Source organism: Pristiophorus japonicus, chromosome 1 (assembly GCF_044704955.1).
Source record: "Pristiophorus japonicus isolate sPriJap1 chromosome 1, sPriJap1.hap1, whole genome shotgun sequence".
Taxonomy (NCBI): Eukaryota; Metazoa; Chordata; class Chondrichthyes; family Pristiophoridae; genus Pristiophorus; species Pristiophorus japonicus.
This window is the reverse complement of record NC_091977.1, coordinates 470,335,938-470,356,554: the sequence shown is the minus strand read 5'-3', so window position 1 is coordinate 470,356,554 and position 20,617 is coordinate 470,335,938. Positions and strand designations below refer to the sequence as shown.

The 20,617-nt window shown below is 47.5% G+C and overlaps 1 protein-coding gene and 1 pseudogene across 5 annotated transcripts in view; one reads left to right on the top strand and one right to left on the bottom strand.

The window, feature by feature from the left end:
* The window catches only part of ints8 (integrator complex subunit 8), a 166,891-nt gene that overhangs the window by 119,547 nt on the left and 26,727 nt on the right, over positions 1–20,617 (bottom strand). For 4 of the 5 annotated variants that reach the window (XM_070894311.1, XM_070894333.1, XM_070894326.1 and 1 more), the window contains exon 2: positions 3,484–3,686. The exons of the other annotated variant lie outside the window; for it this stretch is intronic. The gene's annotated coding sequence lies outside the window, so the exon portion shown is untranslated. The remainder of the gene's footprint in view (positions 1–3,483; positions 3,687–20,617) is intronic. 5 annotated transcript variants of the gene reach the window in all.
* On the top strand, positions 18,860–18,977 carry LOC139280016 (5S ribosomal RNA; annotated as a pseudogene).

The window sequence follows — 20,617 nt, the reverse complement described above, 5'->3', positions numbered from 1 at the left end:
TGTGGTGGCCGTTGCACACCAGCCACCACACGGGCTTGACAGAGCTAGGTCTTGGTCCAGTGGCAAGGATTAACCAAGACGACTGGAGACCAGCTCTGCTGCACGGACCTAGTGCGCACACATATCGCAGTGTAGGCTGGTCCATGCTGCCCTGGGCCCCGAACTCACGCCTCCCCTGGGTCCCGATCACATCCCTCCACAGTCTCTTGCTGCTTCTGCTGTACCTGCCCACGCTCCAATCACCGACCTGGACCTTAATGACGTCGCTCTTCACTGCCATTGCTCTCCTGCTCCAGCATGTGCTGCTCCCTGGAGTGATATGGCGCCACACTCGCCTTCCACTCCCCGGCCTGCTTCAATGGTGCTCACAGGCCGGGGCCACTGAGCCAGGCCGCCATGCTGCACCTTTTGCTCCCCGGCCTGCTCTGATGATACTCGCAGGCTATTGATATATATATGTAAATTTGTAAACGAGTTAAAATGTTTAATAACTAATATTTTATATTTTTTACACTTTTATAAATTAATAACAAGATCTTGATTTCTAGATTTATCGGGTGGGTTTTACATGCTGCATTAACATAGAAATCTACAACGCAGGAGGAGGCCATTTCGGCCCATTGTGACCACGCCGGCCAACAAAGAGCCACACGGCCGTCGGTCAGCAGTCCTGAAGGTTACATATTGAACAATGAATAATGGCAGAAAGGCAAAGAGCATCCGGCCCAACCAGTCCACCCCACACAACTGCGATACTCTTGCACAGCAACACTCTGCACTCCATCCCAATCGGAGCCATGCAATCTCCTGGGAGAGGAAAAAAAACATAAAAACCCAGGCCAATTGGGGAAAAAAATCTCGGAAAATTACTCTCCGACTCACCCAGGCGATCGAAACTAGTCCAGGAGATCACTCTGGCCACATTTGATTCCCTGCAGTACTTACCATCGTATATGCGCCAGCCAACAAGAGGTTATCCAGTCTAATCCCACTAACCAGCTCTAGGTCCGTAGCCCTGCAGGTTACGGCACTTCAAATGCCCATCCAAATATCTTTTAAATGTGGCGAGGGTTTCTGCATCCACTACCCTTCCAGGCAGTAAGTTCCAGACCCCCACAACCCTCTGCGTGAAGAAGCTTCCCCTCAAATCCCCTCTGAACCTTCCACCAACCACCTTAAAACTATGCCCCCTCGTAAAGGACGTTCTTGCTATTGAGGGAGTGCGGCGAAGGTTCACCAGACTGATTCCTGGGATGGCAGGACTGACATATGAGAGACTGGATCGATGGGCCTGTTTTCACTGGAGTGTAGAAGGATGAGAGGGGATCTCAGAAACACATAAAATTCTGATGGGACTGCACAGGTTAGATGCAGGAAGAATGTTCCCGATGTTGGGGAAGTTCAGAACCAGGGGACATAGTCTTAGGATAAGGGGTAAGCCAATTAGGACGGAGATGAGGAGAAACTTCTTCACTCAGAATTGTTAACCTATGGAATTCCCTACCGCAGAGAGTTGTTGCCAGTTCATTGGATATATTCAAGAGGGAGTTAGATATGGCCCTTGCGGCTAAAGGGATCAAGGGGTATGGAGAGAAAGCAGGATCGGGGTACTGAAGGAATGATCAGCCATGATCTTATTGAATGGTGGTGCAGGCTCGAAGGGCCGGATGGCCTACTTCCTGCACCTATTTTCTATGTTTTTAATGACACCTCCACCAAGGGAAATCGGCCCGCTATTCACTATATCCAGGCCCCTCAAAATTTTATACACCTCAATGAGGTCGCCTCTCAGCCTCCTCTGTTCCAATGAGAACAAGCCCAGCCTATCCAATCTGTCCTGATAGTTAAGATTCTCCATTCCAGACAGCATCCTAGTAAATCTCCTCTGCACCCTCTCTAGTGCAATCACGTCCCTCCTATAATACGGCGACCAGAAACTGCATGCAGTATTCCCAGCTGTGGCTTAACCAAAGTATTATACAATTTAAGCATGACCTCCCTGCTCTTGTATTCTATGTTTCGGCCAATAAAGTCAAGCATTCCGTATGCCTTCTTAACCATCTTATCCACCTGGCCAGCTACTTTCAGGGATCTGTGGACAAGCACTCCAAGGTTCATCTACACTTTTCAGTGGCCTACCTTTTAATGTGTATACCCTTTCCTTATTAGCCCTCCCCAAGTGCATTACCACACACTTCTCCGAATTAAATTCCATTTGCCACTGTTCTGTCCACCTGACGAGTAGATTGATATCCTCCTGCAGTCCATGACTTTCCTCTTCATTATCAACCACACAGCCAATTTTAGTGTTATCTGCAAACTTCTTAATCATACTCCCTATATTCAAATCTAGATCATTGATGCAAACACAAAAAGCAAGGGACCTAGTACTGAGTCCTGTAGAACCCTACTGTAAACATCCTTCCAGTCACAAAAACATCCATCAACCATTACCCTTTGCTTCCTACCTCTAAGACAATTTTGGATCCAACTTGCCACTTTGCCTTGGATCCCATGGGCTTTAACCTTTGTGACCAATCTACCATGTGGGACCTTGTCAAAAGCTTTGCTAAAGTCCATATTCACTACATCATACGCACTATCCTCATCGACCCACCTGGTTACCTCCTCGAAAAATTCAATCAGGTTAGTCAAGCACAATCTTCCCTTAACAAATCCGTGCTGATTAACAAATTAGCTTGCAAAAAGGGCTTTTGTCTGGTAATGTACTTCTTAGAATGGAATTGTGACAAAGAACGCAGAAACCCCCTGGTTAGAGATGGGCATAGTTTAGGTGGAATTCATTTCCATCTAGAAATGAATTGTAAGGTATCATGATTATTACAATTTGTAACTTCAAATATCTGATTTTGGACATCATGAAATTACAGTCTAGCTTTCAGTAATCGTGTGTCAGTATTTATTACGGATGATCAGTACTGATGGTATTCTGTGACTTAAATCAGTGGTCCTGAAATTCCAGCCTCGCAAAAGCCCTTTTTTGGCGTGCAATGCGCATGCGTCAAAAACGGGCTTTTCCGGTCTGTCAAGATATCTCGACAGATCCTCCGCATCCCCGGGAGAAGGACATCCGTGCGGGCGAGATTGGGTTACTTGCCCATCTCTTGCCCAGCATATGTCCTTCAAACTTTTACGCCTGGTAAAAGCAGGCGCATAGCCTACTTTTATTAGCGTAAGAGTTTTAAAACATATAAAAATAAAATTTAAATACATATTTTTATAGTTAAAAACCATGTCCACTAATGTAAGTTTATTTTAAACCCCATTAAAACACATTAAAAAAAAATTCCCAAAATATATTTTTTTCTAAAACATTTAATTAACTTTAATTTAAATTAATTTAAAATATGCATGGTGTTTTTCTTTTATTTATGTTGTGTTTGGGTGTTTTAAGGGGATTATTCTCAGTCATGAGAATTTGTAAAATCGGAGTTCCCATTACCATCAATGAGAATACTGTACCGTGATTGGTTGTCCAGGCCCATGTGATTCCAGCTTCTCCGTCCGTATCTCGAAGATGCGGATGCGCTGCGAGGCGTGTTGAAAGGCGGCCTCCGACCGGAATCCAAGGTGCTTCCGGGACCACCAGGTACATTCGTAGAGATACTTCGGATCGGAGGCGTTCGTCCGAAGGAAACCTCCGACTGGAATTTCAGGGCCAATATCTACAGAGTTAAAATATCAATCCTGTATATCAATATCAATTGCTGTGTTATGAAGTGATTAATCAGGTGATTTTATTGTGTCAGATCATCATATTGCTGCAATATGTCTCGAAACTTGATGAATAGTTCACATAAAACAAACAAACTGAAAAGTTTTGGAAATTTGAAAAGGTGCTGGTGTGCTTTCTTCTTGACCCACTGAAGTCCATTTGGTTAAAATAATGATTCGCTCATCTCACTGCCCTCTTAACTTTGTGGTACTAAATGTTTTTATGTTATGCTTAGCCTCAGCTGTTATGCCTTTTTTTAGGTCTTTCTTTGCCCCTTTTGTCATACTTTTAATGCGTTCCTCATTTTCTTATATTCATCCTGGTGATCCCCTTTCTCCATTTTCCCCTAATCTCACTTTTAATTTGTTTGTTAATCCATTTAAGGTTCACTTTTGCTTAGTCAAAGCTTGTTGATCTTGAAAATATATTTATCCAACTTTCTCAGTATTATACCTTCAACATTGTTTCACTTATCTTTTACTGAGTATTGTTGAACAACCAACCCCAAATGAATTGTTTTAGTTGTTCCTTCATTTAATTGAAATTAGCTTGTTTAAGTTACATAGAAACATAGAAAATAGGTGCAGGAGCAGGCCATTCAGCCCTTTTAGCCTGCACCGCCATTCAATGAGTTCATGGCTGAACATGAAACTTCAGTACCCCATTCCTGCTTTCTCGCCATAACCCTTGATTCCCCCGAGTAGTCAGGACTTCATCTAACTCCCTTTTGAATATATTTAGTGAATTGGCCTCAACTACTTTCTGTGGTAGAGAATTCCACAGGTTCACCACTCTCTGGGTGAAGAAGTTTCTCCTCATCTCGGTCCTAAATAGCTTACCCCTTATCCTCAGACTGTGATCCCTGGTTCTGGACTTCCCCAACATTGGGAACATTCTTCCTGCATCTAACCTGTCTAAACCCGTCAGAATTTTAAACGTTTCTATGAGGTCCCCTCTCATTCTTCTGAACTCCAGTACCTGGCTCCTGGTCTCAAGTATTTTTGACTTTCAGATCATAAACTTTATCATTTTGTAGTCGTTATTCCAGTAGTGCAACAACACCTATGTCTTGCACATTTTCTGAGTCATTAACAAATACTAAATCAAGATGAGGATTACCCTTCGAGACTACCTCTCATGGTCAAGTAGCAGTCGTGCACTACATCTACCAACTGTAACTCGAAACCACTTGGATTTTCTCAGTTTATATTAGACTGATTGAAGATTCCCATTAACTTTACGTTCTCCCATACTTTCTTACCTTTGCTCAAGAAAATTGTCGTCCTCCCTATCCTGGCACAGATTCTGAAGGGGATTGACAGGGTAGATGCTGAGAGGTTGTTTCCCCTGGCTGGAGTGTCTAGAACTAGGGGTCACAGTCTCAGCATAAGGGGAAGGCCATTTAAGACAGAGATTAGGAGGAATTTCTTCACTCAGAGGGTTGTGAATCTTTGGAACACTCTGCCCCAGAGGGCTGTGGATGTTCAAGGCTGAGATAGGTAGACTTTTGGAGTCATGGGGAATCAAGGGATATGGAGATCGGGCAGGAAAGTGGAGTTGAGGTCAATGATCAGCCATGATCTTATTGAATGGTGGAGCAGGCTTGATGGGCCCTAGGGCCCATTCCTGCTTCTATTTCTTATGTTCTTATATCCCTAGTGTTAGCTAGGATTTTATTTAGGACTAGAGACTGAAACCAGAGTAATTCATTTTGTAGCTTTCTACTCCCATAGGTTCAACTTATTTTATCTTCCAAGTGTCCAACATATTGAGCTACACCACCTCCTTTTTTGTCCATTGTCTTTTTTCAACGTCCTATACCCTGAATGTTATATTCATTCCCATTGTCTAGATTTAGCTATATTTCTGACAATCCCACCATTGGGCCTAAGTTTCCACATGATTTGAGCCTGATTTTTAGGAGCAACTGGTGGAGAACGGACTATCTTAGAAATCGCAATTCTCCACATTTTTTTTTCTGCAGTTCTAGTCAGGTAGAACAGTTCTACTTTGGAACAGAATTTTTTCTTCAAAAGGGGGCGTGTCCGGCCACTGACGCCTGATTTCAAAGTTTCCACAGTGAAAACGTACTCCAAACTAAAGTAGAATGGAGCAAGTGAAGATTTTTGTAGAACTGAAAAAATCTGTTCTACACATTAAAAAAAATCAGGCGCAGATTACAAATTAGGCGTCCAGAACGAGGTGGGGGCGGGGGGGGGGGGAGGGGAAGGGAAGTCATTAAATTCTACAATCAATCCTTATTTATACTTCGACAAATATTATACAAATAAATCCAACCTGAATAAACATTTATAAGCAAGGAAAAGATTAAATAAACCATCTTCCTACCTGTGTGAAAGTGCTTCAGCCATCGTTCGTTCCCGCGGGGGTGGGGAAGGAGACAGCCGTTTGTTACCGCGGAGGGGAGGGAGGGGAAGGAGACAGCTGTTTGTTGCCGCCGCGGAGGGGAGGGAGGGGAAGGAGACAGCGGTTTGTTGCCGTGGAGGGGAGGGAGGGGAAGGAGACAGCCGTTTGTTGCCGTGGAGGGGAGGGAGGGGAAGGAGACAGCCGTTCGTTGCCGCGGAGGGGAGGGAGGGGAAGGAGACAGCCGTTTGTTGCCGTGGAGTAGAGGGAGGGGAAGGAGACAGCCATTTGTTGCCGCAGAGGGAAGGGAGGGGAAGGAGACAGCCGTTTGTTGCTGTGGAGGGGTGGGAGGGGGAGGAAACAGCCGTTTGTTGCCGCGGAGGAGAGGGAGGGGAAGGAGACAGCCGTTTGTTGCCGCGGAGGGGAGGGAGGGGGAGGAAACCGCCGTTTGTTGCCGTGGAGGGGAAGGAGACAGTGAGAAGGGTAGCCTCAGTGCTGATGGCAATGTGCTTTTATTAAAAAATGTTCAAAAATTAAACAGCTACAAAGAACTACAAAAATGGCCGAGTGCCAATGTTTTTTTCCACACTGAGCATGCGCGAACGCTCCAACGCGCACGCGCAGCGTTGCCGGCAGGAAAAAAACTAATTTAAATAGTACCCGCCCCCTCCCACTTACAAAATCGGCGCGAGTGTAGGCTCTGCCCCCCTGGGCGCCGCGCCAAACAGACAAGGAGCTGCAAAGCGCTCGAGAATAGCGCGTCTTTTTTCTGGCGCCGTTTTAGGCACGAAAAACGGGCACCCAGCTCGGAGGGGCGCCCGTTTTTTATCCTGTGGAAACTTGGGCCCAAAAGTGCACTACTACCACAACAGATTCCAGTTCTGGCACATTATCTCCAGTGCTCCTAACATTCATGTATCTACATCATCTTATAGATTTCATCCTCTCATGTTCCCCAGTGTCTCTTTATCTCTGAGTCTCTCCAAGTTTCTGATTCTGTACCTACTTGTTGGCTACCTTCCATTCTACAATCTGTCTCCTAGAGATCTAGAAATTCGGGTACTTGCGATAGCCGTTTTTTTGGCGACAAGTACGGCAGGTTTTTACCACCGTCTGGGTACCACTAACGCTAGATCTCTCAAAATTCACCAAACAGTGGCCAGCGATAGCAGTAAATCCGGCATTGCAGAAAAGCATTTGTGCGCCGGAGCCAAATTTAGCAATATTTTTTTTTAAAAACGGACCTTGTACGCATGCACAATTTTTTTTCTCTGATTTTTATTTTTCCTTCCTGCGATTCTGGTCAGCTGTCAAGGTGTGCCTGCACATGCGCAGTACATCCAGGGCTGAGTCAGCCATTTTTCACTAGCAGTCACGATGCAAGGAAAGTTAAACAGACAAAGAGCCAAGAATTTAGTTATCAGGCAAATGAGGCCCTCATCACAGCTGAGGAGAGTAAATGGAGGGATTTTAATAGGAGGGGTGCAAGTAAACCCCTCCCCAGCTGTTCTAAGGCGTCTATGGACCAGCGTGTCCGAGGTTTCCTCAGTGGACGACATCAGGAGGAACCACAAGTAGCGTCGCAAAAGGTTCAATGACCATTACAGGGTCGTCAAAGTAAGTAATATTTTTATTGATTCATTCCTTCATTACTTAAATTGTAAATCTGACATGTTGGTAAAGGCAGGCTTAGTGTTGCACCTTATTTGCCATGAATGATCTTTACACAGTATTAAGATTGCTTTTTGACATCTTAAAAGATGTTTCTGCACTTCGATGTCTTCTTCATGAACCACGTGCAACTACCAGGGACATTAAACAGAGGAGAGCAACGGCTGTGAAGAGGGAGATTGGATTGGACGTCACCAAGATCCAGGTTGATGATTGGAGCGTGGGCAGGTACAGCAGGAGCGGCAGGGTTGGGGCGCAGGAGTGGTGAGTGATCGTGGAGCAACGTGATCTAGGAGAGGCGCGAGTTCGGGGCTCAGAAGAGGCGAGGGCCCAGGGGCAGCACGGGCCAGCCCACACTGCGATATGTGTGCACACTAGGGTCCGTGCAGCAGAGCTGGCCTCCAGTCGTCTTGGTTAATCCTTGCCACTGGACCAAGAGCTAGCTCTGTCAAGCCAATGTGGTGGTTGGTATGCAACGGTCACCACACGTTAAAAAAAATCTACGCACCGGCATCTTCCACCCTTCATTAGTTAGTTCGGGACCTGGAATATTAGGTCCTTCATTGAAACACCTTTGAACTTTTTGGCGTGGAAACAAGTCATCCTCGATTCGAGGGACTGCCTATGATGATGATGACAAACAGGGGACTGTATTAAATGCACACAGTATGGTATAAGTGCTTTGATGGCTGTGTGTGCCACAAGAGCAGAAAGTATCGCTGGTAACCATTCCAATTGTCATCTTTGCACAACCGCCAGGAACAGCAGGGCAAGGCGCCGGTCCGCCCCGGGCACTGCCATTAACAGACCTCGAGGAAAGAGTGGCAGGTCTCATCAGTGCCTCAGGAAGGTCAATTAATCGTAGGAGTGCTGAACCCCAGTTTGAAAGTGAGGGCAAGTCCTGCAAAAGCTCCAGGCTGGGTTGGGACAATGTGAAGTCGTGTCTGTGGGCTAGGGTTGGGGCAATGTGATGCAGTGTCTGTGGGGTACATATAATGGAGTAGCACTGGTCCTTCAAATGTAACCTTCCTCATGTCACCCTGTCGCCTCCCCTGCTGCTAACCACTCATCTTTTCTATTTCCAGATGAGGAGGCGCCACATCCTCCAATGGAAGCCTCCACCTCCGCCCATAGGGCGGGGGTGGAGGAAAGGGACGAGGGTGATGCCGAGGACGAGGAACCTCCACGGGAGGAGGAAACTGATCAAACTATTCCGGGTGGGGGCGGCCGATGCAGTCACCACCTCTTTTTGCTGCGACCACTAGTTCTTCTGAGGAAGAAACATTCTCGGGCTTTCACCCATCAGAGGCCCCGAGTACAAGTGGTGTGCAGCAACGCACTCCCGGGGTTGAATCCCATATGCCGTCTCTCTGGAGGGTGAGTCGGCAAAGCCGGTCCTGCTGACAGACAGGCAAACGCACACCTGGACATGGTGGGACTGTCCAGGGAGAGCGTCCAGCTCAGCTGACAGCTCCTGGAGATCTTGGGTGGTATTCCCGCAAGCAATGCGGCACTATCCGCGGACATGAGGGAGGGCATGTCGCAGATTGTTGCTGCGACCCGTGAGAACATGGAGGCTGTCAAAGGCCACACGCAATTGATGGTCTCGACCTTTGGCATTACAGTCCCCAATCTCACACCAATCAGACCAACACCACCTGTGAGTGGTGAGACCGAGCAAGATCCTTGCCACTCAGAAGCCGGGCCTTCCATACCCCGAGCTTCTCTAGGGAATCCACAGGTGTCTCCATTGTCTCTTCCCAAATACAGCAGCCCTCTGGCCGACTTGCAGCCAGCACGGGTAGGGTAATTACGTGGGGGGGGGGTTAGGGCGGGGGGTGGAGAAAGACGGTCGGTGCAGGGGTTATTGTTGTTTTGTTGCTGTTCTGTTATCTTATAAAAGGCTCATCGTCCTCCTCCTCCCGTCTTTCTCCTGAGGTGGTCCTGCTGTCCCCAGTGTCAAATCCTATCCCATCATGATGGCTAAGTTGTGTAGTATGCAGCACACACCAGTGAACTCAGAGACCTGCTGAGGGAAGTATTGCAGGCAGCCTCCAGAGTGGTCCAGGCATCGGAAGCGCTGCTTGAGCACTCCAATTGTCTGTTCAACGATGTTGCGTGTGGCTGCATGGCTCTCATTATAGCGATGCTCGGCCTCTGACTGTGGGTTCCGGAGGGGGGGGGGGGGGGAGGGGGGTTATGAGCCAGGTGGCGAGGCTGTAACCTTTGTCCCCCAGCATCCAGCCCAGCCTTGTGGCTGACACTCGTACAGGTATGAGACACTGCTCTCAGGTAAGATGAAAGCATCATGGATGCTCCCTGGATATTGGGCATTTACTGCCATGATGCGCTGAGTATGGTCGCAAACGATCTGTACGTTCAGGAAGTGGAATCCCTTTCAGTTTCGGTAAACCTGATTGAGGAAAGGTGCTCGCAGGGCGATGTGTGTACTGTCAATGGCACCCTGAATCTTGGGGAAGCCACCAATTCATCCAAAACATTTAGCCCTCTCATTCTGTGCCTCCTTGGTCATTGGGAACTTTATAAAGTCCATCCTGCATCCGTACAGTGCAGTAGTCATGACAGGAGCTGACGACTGCTGGACGGACCACTGCCTAATCCAATCCATCAACATTAACATTGCCCCAAAGCAGAGGGGACAGCAGAAGCAGTTCCGCAAAAAAGTTAATGCCGGGGCATTTAGAGACCCAGCTAAGAGAGCCCGATATAGCCAGCGCCTCACAGCCAATCTGGCGTGCCTTGATGACCCCGAGATGCTGAATCCCCATAGCGCTTGGTCTGCCCTCCAGGCCTCTATAACCAGTGCCTGTGAAGAGACACTTGGTCACTCAACCAGAAAACATCAGGACTGGTTGGATGAAAATGATCAGGAGATCGAAGAACTAATAGATAGCAAGCGCAAAGCATTTCTGAGCCTCAAGCAACAGCCCAACTCGGGAGCTGCAAAACAACATTACAGACGGCTCAAGGCTCAGGTCCAACAAAAAACTCGGGACCTAAAGAACAGGTGGTGGATGGAGAAAGCACAGGAGATACAACAACTGGTCAACAGCCACGATATGCGAGGATTCTTGGCTGCAGTCAAGGCCACCCACGGTCCAAACTCCGAAGGCCCCACCCCACTCCTGGCCAAGAATGGGGAAACACTCATCAAGGACACAGAGGTTGTCAGGGTCCAATGGAAGGAGCACTTTGAAGATCTCCTCAATCGAGACTCTGCCTTTGACTCGAGTGTTCTCGATTCCATCCCGCAGCATGCGACCCGCCATCAACTCAGTGAAACTCCAACATTGCACGAGGTAGGCAAAGCCATAAATCAGCTTAATAATAACAAGGCTATGGGCGCGGATGGAATCCCTGCTGAGGCGCTAAAAAATGGCGGAGAGGCCCTGTTGGGGCGGAAAAATGACCTCATCTCTCTCATCTGGAGGGAGGAGAGCATGCCGGGAGATCTGAGAGATGCAGTGATTGGGACCATTTTTAAAAAGGGGGACAAGTCCGACTGCGGCAACTACAGGGGAATCTCCCTGCTTTCAGCCGTTGGGAAAGTTGTCGCTCGAGTTCTCCTCAATCGTCTTCTCTTTGTGGCCGAGTAGCTCCTCCTGGAATCACAATGCGGATTTCGTCCCCTATGGGGCACAACAGACATGATCTTTGCAGCGCGCCAATTGCAAGAAAAATGCAGGGTGCAGCGCCTTTTTCGATCTTACAAAGGCCTTTGACACTGTCAACCATGAGGGTCTATGGAGCGTCCGTTTCGGATGCCCCCAAAAGTTTGTCAACATCCTTCGCCTGCTTCACGATGACATGCAGGCCTTGATCCTTACCAACGGATCCATTACAGACCAAATCCACGTCCGGACTGGGGTCAAACAGGGCTGCATTATCGCTCCAACCCTCTTCTCAATCTTCCTCGCCGCCATGCTCCACCTGACAATCAACAAGCTCCCTACTGGAGTGGAACTAAACTACAGAACCAGCGGGAAGCTGTTTCACCTACGCCGCCTCCAGGCCAGGTCCAAGATCACCCCAACCTCTGTCGAGCTGCAGTATGCGGACGACGCCTGTGTCTGTGCACATTCAGAGGCTGAACTCCAGGATATGGTCAATGTATTCACTGAGGCATATGAAAGCATGGGCCTTATGTTTAGCATAACTTCACCACTTTTCCATTCTACAACAATCGATCCCAATAATTTAACTCAATACTTTAAATTCTTAAGTCCAACTTTGTCAGCATGCTGCAACATTCGATGTCTGCAGATAACTGGAGATAATTTTGTTTTAACTGACAAAGGTCCTCCATCAGCCTGTCACCGCCGCACAACACTACTCTCCAATCAAGATCCACGGCGCGGCCCTTGACAACGTGGACCATTTCCTATATCTCAGGAGCCTCTTAACAAAGGCAAATGTTGATGCGGAGATTCAGCATCGCCTCCAGTGCGCTAGCGCAGCCTTTGGCCACCTGAGGAGAATAGTGTTTGAAGACCAGCCCTCAAATCTACCACCAAACTCATGGTCTACAGGGCTGTAGTAAAACACGCCCTCCTGTATGGATCTGAGGCATGGACGATGTATAGAAGGCACCTCAAGTCGCTGGAGATATATCACCAACGATGTCTCTGCAAGATCCTGCAAATCTCCTGGGAGGACAGGTGGACCAACATCAGTGTCCTCGACCAGGCTAACATCCCCAGTATTGAAGCACTGACCACACTCGATCAGCTTCGCTGGGCAGGCCACATAGTACGCATACCAGATACGAGACTCCCTAAGCAAATGCTTTATGCGGAGCTCCTTCATGGTAAACGAGCCAAAGGACGACAGCGGAAACGTCAAGTCTCAACACAAAGAGCATGAAGGGGCCAAGCACAAGCAGCGGAACGAGCGCACGGCAAACCAGCCCCACTGACTCCTTCCCTCGACGAATGGCTGTTCCACCTGTAACAGGGTCTGTGGCTCTCGTAACGGACTGTTCAGCCATCAAAGAACTCACATTGGGAGTGGAAGCAAGTTCTCCTCGGTTCCGAGGGACTGCCTATGATATGAGTCACCTGGCAAATGCAGCGATGTGCAGCATGCTGCGAGATGCAGCATATGTCCCCTGCTGATGACCGAAAGGAGCCGGAGGTATAGAAGGCAGTGCCGCAGTGACCTTCATTTCGACTGACAGTGCAGTCCTGTTGCCGCTGGTAGACTGTAGGTCTGCCGTTATGAGCTGGCATATCTCATGTGACCACCTCTTTTCGGAAGCGCAGCCTTCTAACGTACTGTGCCTCAGGCAGCTGCAGGTATGAGCGCTGATCCCTGTAAACTTGTGGGGGGGTAAGGCCTCAGCGCCATATCTGCGAGCTCTTCGATTAAGCTCAAAATGCTCTTAAATAAGCCTTCTTCCAGCTCGACGCTACATAGAAAGAGCAGCCAGGAATAATGGCAGAGATAATATAGCCCCCATTCTTTTAAATATCCTTAAAAACGAACTATAAACTCACAAAGCTCAGTGTGTAAAACGCAGCCTTCCCCCAAAATCCTTTTATGCACTGAACTTCTGCTCCGTTTTTCAAGATGGCACCATTAACACCGAGTGCGCCCTGGGTCCAACCTGGTAAGACTTGATTTTTTTCGGGCGTGTTTTTTGGTGGGCGGTAAAAATGGATATATCGGTGAATTTTCTGCCCTTGGTGATAGTGCAGCACTGCACGCCGATTGACGTCATAAAATGGGCTAAGAAACGGGCGGGCAATAATTCTTAACGCCGTCGCAAAATCGCTGACAATTTTTCCGCCCGGATGCTAAATTTTATGCAATTTGTTTAGCACCAAAAAAAAGTACTTTTTCCGCTTCGCCATGGTGGAAAAACAGGCGCAAACCTGCCGAATTTCTAGCCCTTTGTTTCCTCCATGCCCTCTCCACTCCCCCAACCCCCAACCATCTGTTTACTTTAAATTATATTCTGTTGCTGCTTCAATGTTCCTTCAAGTCTTTTCATCCTGACTTGGTTTAAGTGTAGCCTGACTTTCCCCTGGAAGGATTCCCAGTTATTTACAAAGGTAACATTGTTGTATTCACACCATGCTGCCAGCCCCTTATTTCAGCAGCTCAAAGGGAGACATGATGAGCTATGCATTTCCACTTTAACAGCTAGATTTATGTGGTTAGAAGGGAATATTTACCATTCACTAAACATACGGCCTGCTGAACAGTTTCAACTGACCTAAGATATGCTCAGGAATTGCAAATCTCCCTTGGAACTGCTTCCAACATTCGGGGAGAAATGAATTTATAAAATTTTCTGCCAAACGCCACAGAGAGCCGGCACACGCCTTGGGCTGACCAGAAATGGGACCAGATGGCGGAGGGGAAAAGTGTGGGGTTGTGCTGGGCCGAGGTGGACTGGAAGAGGGTGACCACGGCTGAGTCCACGGCCAGATCAGCCATGATCTTGTTGAATGGCGGAGCAGGTTCGAGAGGCTAGATGGCCTACTCCTGTTCCTAATTCTTATGTTCTTATAACCAGAGACCAATTCCATGGGCCATATGTTTAGTGAATAGTAAATATTCCAACCTAACCAAATGAATCTAGCTCTTAAAGTGGAAATGTATAGCTCTTCACTTCTCCCTTTGAGCTACATAAGAACACATAAGAAATCAGAGCAGGAGTAGGCCATTCGGCCCCTTGAGCCTGCTCCACCATTCAATATCATGGCTGACCTTCTACCTCAACTCCACTTTCCTACACTATCCCCATATCACTTGATAGAAACATAGAAAATAGGTGCAGGAGTGGGCCATTCGGCCCTTTGAGCCTGCACCACCATTCAATATGATCATGGCTGATCATTTACCTCAGTACCCCTTTCCTGCTTTCTCTTCATACCCCTTGATCTCTTTAGCCGCAAGGGCCATATCTAACTCCCTCTTGAATATATCTAACAAACTGGCATCAACAACTCCCTGCGGTAGGGAATTCCACAGGTTAACAACTCTCTGAGTGAACAAGTTTCTCCTCATCTCAGTCCTAAATGGCTTACCCCTTATCCATAGACTGTGTCCCCTGGTTCTGGACTTCCCCAACATCAGGAACATTCTTCCTGCATCTAACCTGTCCAGTCCCGTCAGAATTTTATATGTTTCTATGAGATCCCCTCTCATCCTTCTAAACTCCAGTGAATAAAGGCCCAGTCGATCCAGTCTCTCCTCATGTCAGACCAGCCATCCCGGGAATCAGTCTGGTGAACCTTCGCTGCACTCCTTCAATAGCAAGAACATTCTTCCTCAGATTAGGAGACCAAAACTGAACACAATATTCCAGGTGGGGCCTCACCAAGGCCCTGTACAACTGCAGTAAGACCTCCTTGCTCCTATACTCAAAACCACTAGCTATGAAGGCCAATATACCATTTGCCTTCTTCACCGCCTGCTGTACCTGCATGCCAACTTTCAATGACTGATGTACCGTGATACCCAGGTCTCATTGCACCTCCCCTTTTCCTAATCTGCCACCATTCAGATAATATTCTGCCTTTGTGTTTTTGCCCCCAAAGTGGATAACCTCACATTTATCCACATTATACTGCATCTACCATGCATTTGCCCACTCACCTAACCTGTCCAAGTCACCCTGCAGCCTCTTAGCGTCCTCCTCGCAGCTCACAACGTCACCCAGTTTAGTGTCATCTGCAAACTTGGAGATATTACACTCAATTTCCTCATCTAAATCATTAATTCCCTTAATAGTCAAAAATCTATTGATCTCCGCCTTGAATATACTCAACGACTGAGCATCCATCGCCCTCAGAGGGTGGTGAATCTTTGGATTCAGAGTGAAGAGATTTCTCCTCTTCTCAGTCCTAAATGGCCGACCCCTTATTTTGAGACTGTGAACCCTGGTTCTAGACTCCCCAGCCAGGGGAAACATCCTTCCTGCATCTACTCTGTCAAGCTCTAAGAATTTTATATGTTTGAATGAGATCATCTCTCATTCTTCTCAACTCTAGAGAATATAGGCCTAGTCTACTCAATCTGTCCTCGTAGGACAATCCCCCATCCCAAGAATCAGTCTGGCGAACCCTCGTTGCACTCCTTCTATAGCAAGTATATCCTTCCTTAGGTAAAGAGACCAAAACTGTAGACAATACTCCAGATATGATCTCACCAGGGCCCTAGATAATTGCAGTAAGACATCTTTATGCTTATACTCAAATATTCTTGTAATAAAGGTCAACATACCATTTGCTTTCTTAATTGCTTGCTGTCCCTGCATGTTAACTTTCAATGATTCGTGTACAAGGACACCCAGGTCCCTCTGAACACTAACATTTCCCAATCCCTCACTTTTTAAAAAATACTCCGCTTTTATATTTTTCCTACCAAAGTGGCTAACTTTACATTTCTCCACATTATATTTAATTTGCCATGTTCTTGCTCACTCGCTTAGCCTGGCTATACCCCCTTGAAGTCTCTTTGCATCATCCTCACAACTTACATTCCCACCTAGCTTTGCATCATCAGCAAACTTGGATAGATTACATTTGGTGCCCTCATCCAAATCATTGATATAGATTGTGAATAGTTGAGGCCCAAGCACTGATCCTTGCTGTACCTCACTAATTAAAGTCCGCCAACCCAAAAATGACCCGTTTATTCCTACTCTTGGTTTTCTGTCCGTTAACTAATCCTCAATCAATGCTAGTATATTATCCCCAATCCTATGAGCTCTAATTCTGTTTCATAACTTCTTGTGTGGCACCTTATCAAATGACTTCTGATAATCGAAATACACCACATCCACTGGTTTTCGCTTATCTATTCTGCTAGCTACCCTCAAAAAACAGATTTGTCAAACAAGATTTCCCTTCCATAAATCAGTGTTAACTCTGTTCAATCCTATTATTATTTTCTAAGTGCCCTGTTACCACGTCCTTAATAATAGATTCTAGAATTCTCATAAGAACAAAAGAAACAGGAGTAGGAGTAGGCCATTTGGCCCCTCGAGCCTGCCCCGTCATTTAATAAGATCATGGCTGATCTGATCATGGACTCAGATCCACTTCCCTGTCCGCTCCCCATAACGCTTTTTTTCCCCAACTACTGATGTCAGGCTAACTGGTCTGCAGTTCCCCGTTTTCTCTCTCCCTCCTTTCTTAAACAACCGGGTTACATGTGCTACCTTCCAATCTGCGGGAATCTTTCTAGAATCTATGGAATTTTGGAAGATGACAACCAATGCATTCACTATCTCTATAGGCATCTTTCAAAACCCTAGGATGTAGGCCATTTGGTCCAACGGATTTATCAGCTTTCAGTAACATTAATTACTCTAGTACTATTTTTTACTAATACTAATTTCTTTCAATTCCTCATTCTCCCCAGACCCTTGGTTCTCCACTATTTCCGGGAGCTTTTTTGCATCTTCTTCCGTGAAGTCAGACACAAAGTATGTGTTTAATTTCTCTGCCATTTCCTTATTCCCCATTATAATTTCTCCTGTCTCAGCCTGTAAGGGACCGACACTTTCTTTCACTCATATTTTCCTTCATATCGATAGTCTGTTTTAATGTCTCATGCTAGTTTACTCTCATATTCTATTTTCCCTTTCTTGATCAATTTCTTGGTCCTCCTTTGCTGAATTCTAAAATCCTCCCAATCATCAAGCTTACTACTCTTTTTGGCAATATCCTCAGCCTCTTCCTTTGATCTAATACTATCTTGAACTTCTCATTAGCCACGGTTGGACCACTGCTCCTGTGGGGTTGTTGTGCCTTAAAGGAATGTATATTTGTTGTAAATTATGTATTAATTTTTTTAATTCTAGTCATTGCGCGTCTACCATCATAAGAACATAAGAATTAAGAACAGGAGTAGGCCATCTAGCCCCTCGAGCCTGCTCCGCCATTCAACAAGATCATGGCTGATCTGGCCGTGGACTCAGCTCCACTTACCCGCCCGCTCCCCATAACCCTTAATTCTCTTATTGGTTAAAAAATCTATCTATCTGTGACTTGAATACATTCAATGAGCTAGCCTCAACTGCTTCCTTGGGCAGAGAATTCCACAGATTCACAACCCTCTGGGAGAAGAAATTCCATCTCAACTCGGTTTTAAATTGGCTCCCCCATATTTTGAGGCTGTGCCCCCTAGTTCTAGTCTCCCCGACCAGTGGAAACAACCTCTCTGCCTCTATCTTGTCTATCCCTTTCATTATTTTAAATGTTTCGATAAGATCACCCCTCATCCTTCTGAACTCCAACGAGTAAAGACCCAGTCTACTCAATCTATCATCATAAGGTAACCCCCTCATCTCCGGAATCAGCCGAGTGAATCGTCTCTGTACCCCCTCCAAAGCTAGTATATCCTTCCTTAAGTAAGGTGACCAAAACTGCACGCAGTACTCCAGGTGCGGCCTCACCAATACCCTATACAGTTGCAGAAGGACCTCCCTGCTTTTGTACTCCATCCCTCTCGCAATGAAGACTAACAATCCATCCGCCTTCCTGATTACCTGCTGCACCTGCAAACTAACTTTTTGGGATTTTTTATGGAGTGCACAAGGTTGCAGCCCCTGTTCCATTATTTGAAGGGGCTGCTCCTGAAATTCTGGCTGCACTTCAGTCCCACTCTCCTGATCTTTGGGCACCCTGTGCGGAGGGGAGCGGGTAGGTCCGAAGGCCTCCTCGTAGGACTGCTCCTGGGCACGGCCAAGGGTGCCATCAGCCGGTCCAGGCAGCGGGCGGTCGAGGGGGTCGTTCAACCTGACTGCCTGCCTCTGGAGTGCATCATCACGCCCGGCAACCAAATTTTAATTTGATTTTACGTTTTAAAGTTAATTTGTTTTAATTGCCGGTGCTTTTAGTGTCCCCTTCCCTTTTATAGGGGGCACTGGGGAAAAATTGTGATTTTAGTGCCCAAAAAAAAACCAAAAAAAGAAAAACACAAAAAAAAACAAAAAAAAAGGGGGGGGAAAAAGGGCCTTGTAAATGTCTGGAGTGTCACCCAGGTCGGGTGGCACTCTTTAATGTTTTATGTTTTCGCAGGTAAACTCAAAAGAGTTTCATGCACAAGGAAGCCCACGGCCACACTAGTCTGAAAACGCCTGATCTCGTCTGATCTCAGAAGCTAAGCAGAGTCAGGCCTGGTTAGTACTTGGATGGGAGACTGCCTGGGAAAGCAGGTGCAGTAGGCTTTTGTGTCCCCTTCCCTTTTATAGGGGGCACTGGGGAAAAATTGTGATTTTAGTGCCCAAAAAAACAAAAAAAGAAAAACACAAAAAAAAAACAAAAAAAAAGGGGGGGAAAAAAAGGGCCTTGTAAATGTCTGGAGTGTCACCCAGGTCGGGTGGCACCGTTTAATGTTTTATGTTTTGCAGGTGAACTCCAAAAAGAGTTTCATGCACAAGGAACCAATGGTAGAGCAGTAGAGGCGTGTCCTGCTCAGTTGGAGCTGTGAGCAGTGAGGGAAGGAGCTATCAACCTGAGCTCCTGCCTGGAGAGCCCTGAGACCAGCCCAGGAACAGAAGGAAGGAAGGAGCTTCACCTTCAACTTTTATCCAGAGGGAGAGGAGGAGAACAGAAAACTTTTAACATCTTTACCATTCTGCAAGGAGTTGGAGAGAGGGGGAAAAGACCAACAACATCCAGTGTGGAAGGAGGGAGACTCTACATTCTACAGGTGGGTGTGGGTGCATTTCCCCAAACAGACTTTGTTGTATCGGTGGGGGGAGGAAAGAAGACCACTGAGGGCCGGAACATCGCGGGGGGTGTGTGTGTGTGTGGTAGTGTGTGTGGGGGCCTTGCTTACAACTAGGCCCCCCCCACAATTGGAACCCCCCCCACCCCCCACATTTGCCTAGCCTGGGATAGCTGGAGCTACCAGGCTGAAGATTCTTTAAATCACCCTATTGAAGATCGTTTGGGATTGTGTGCCTGGTGGCTCTAGCTACCCCAGGTGAAGACATCTTCTCCCCCCACCTGAAGACCAACCCAAAGACTGTGTTTTTTGTGTGTTTTGCCATCTGGGGAGTGCACCCACCCACAGCTGCGAGGGGAGACCTGCCCTCGCAGCCCCCCCCCCTTCCCACCCCCCTCTCTCTTTCTCCGTTACTCTCTGTTTCTCCCCTCTCTCTCTGAGAGCCCTTTTCTTCCGAATTTAAAAAAAAACCCAATTAAGACAACTGAGCAGAGGGAGCAAGGCCTCTCCCCAATTGTCAACGAGGGGAGAGGTGCCTCGTTAAGGGCTCCTCTGCTCAGTTAACATACGAGGCCATTAAAGACCATTAAGGCCTGTGACTTTGGGGTGGGTGTAGCCCTAAAAGGGACCCCGTGATGGCGACCCCATCCACGCCGGTGGCAGGGCCAGCAAGGACGTATGCGCAGGTGGCAACCGCTTCCACGGCCCCTCCTGCGCCACCCGCTGCCCTGCCACCATTTAGATTAATTACTAGAAAACACGGGGTCAAGAGCTACACTCACCCCACAATGACCATCGAGGAGTGTGTGCGGGCGATGGCTGGGGTAGTCGGCCCCTCGGCCATTGTCGCAGCCTCCAAGATGTCTGGGAAGGCCGTGTTCTTCCTGGGGTCGGAGCGGGCGGTGTCCCTGGCCCTCGAAAGGGGGCTCACGGTGGGCGGGACGTTCCTGCCGGTGGATCCTCTCGAGGCCACCGCGCAGAGGGTCATCGTGTCGAACGTCCCGCCCTTTGTTCCCGCTGAGCTCCTCCTCCCTCACCTACAACAACTGGGGGAGGTAAGGTCAGGGATCAACCCCATACCGCTCGGCCTCAGGGAGAACAGCCTGCGCCACGTGTTCTCCTTCCGCCGCCAGCTCT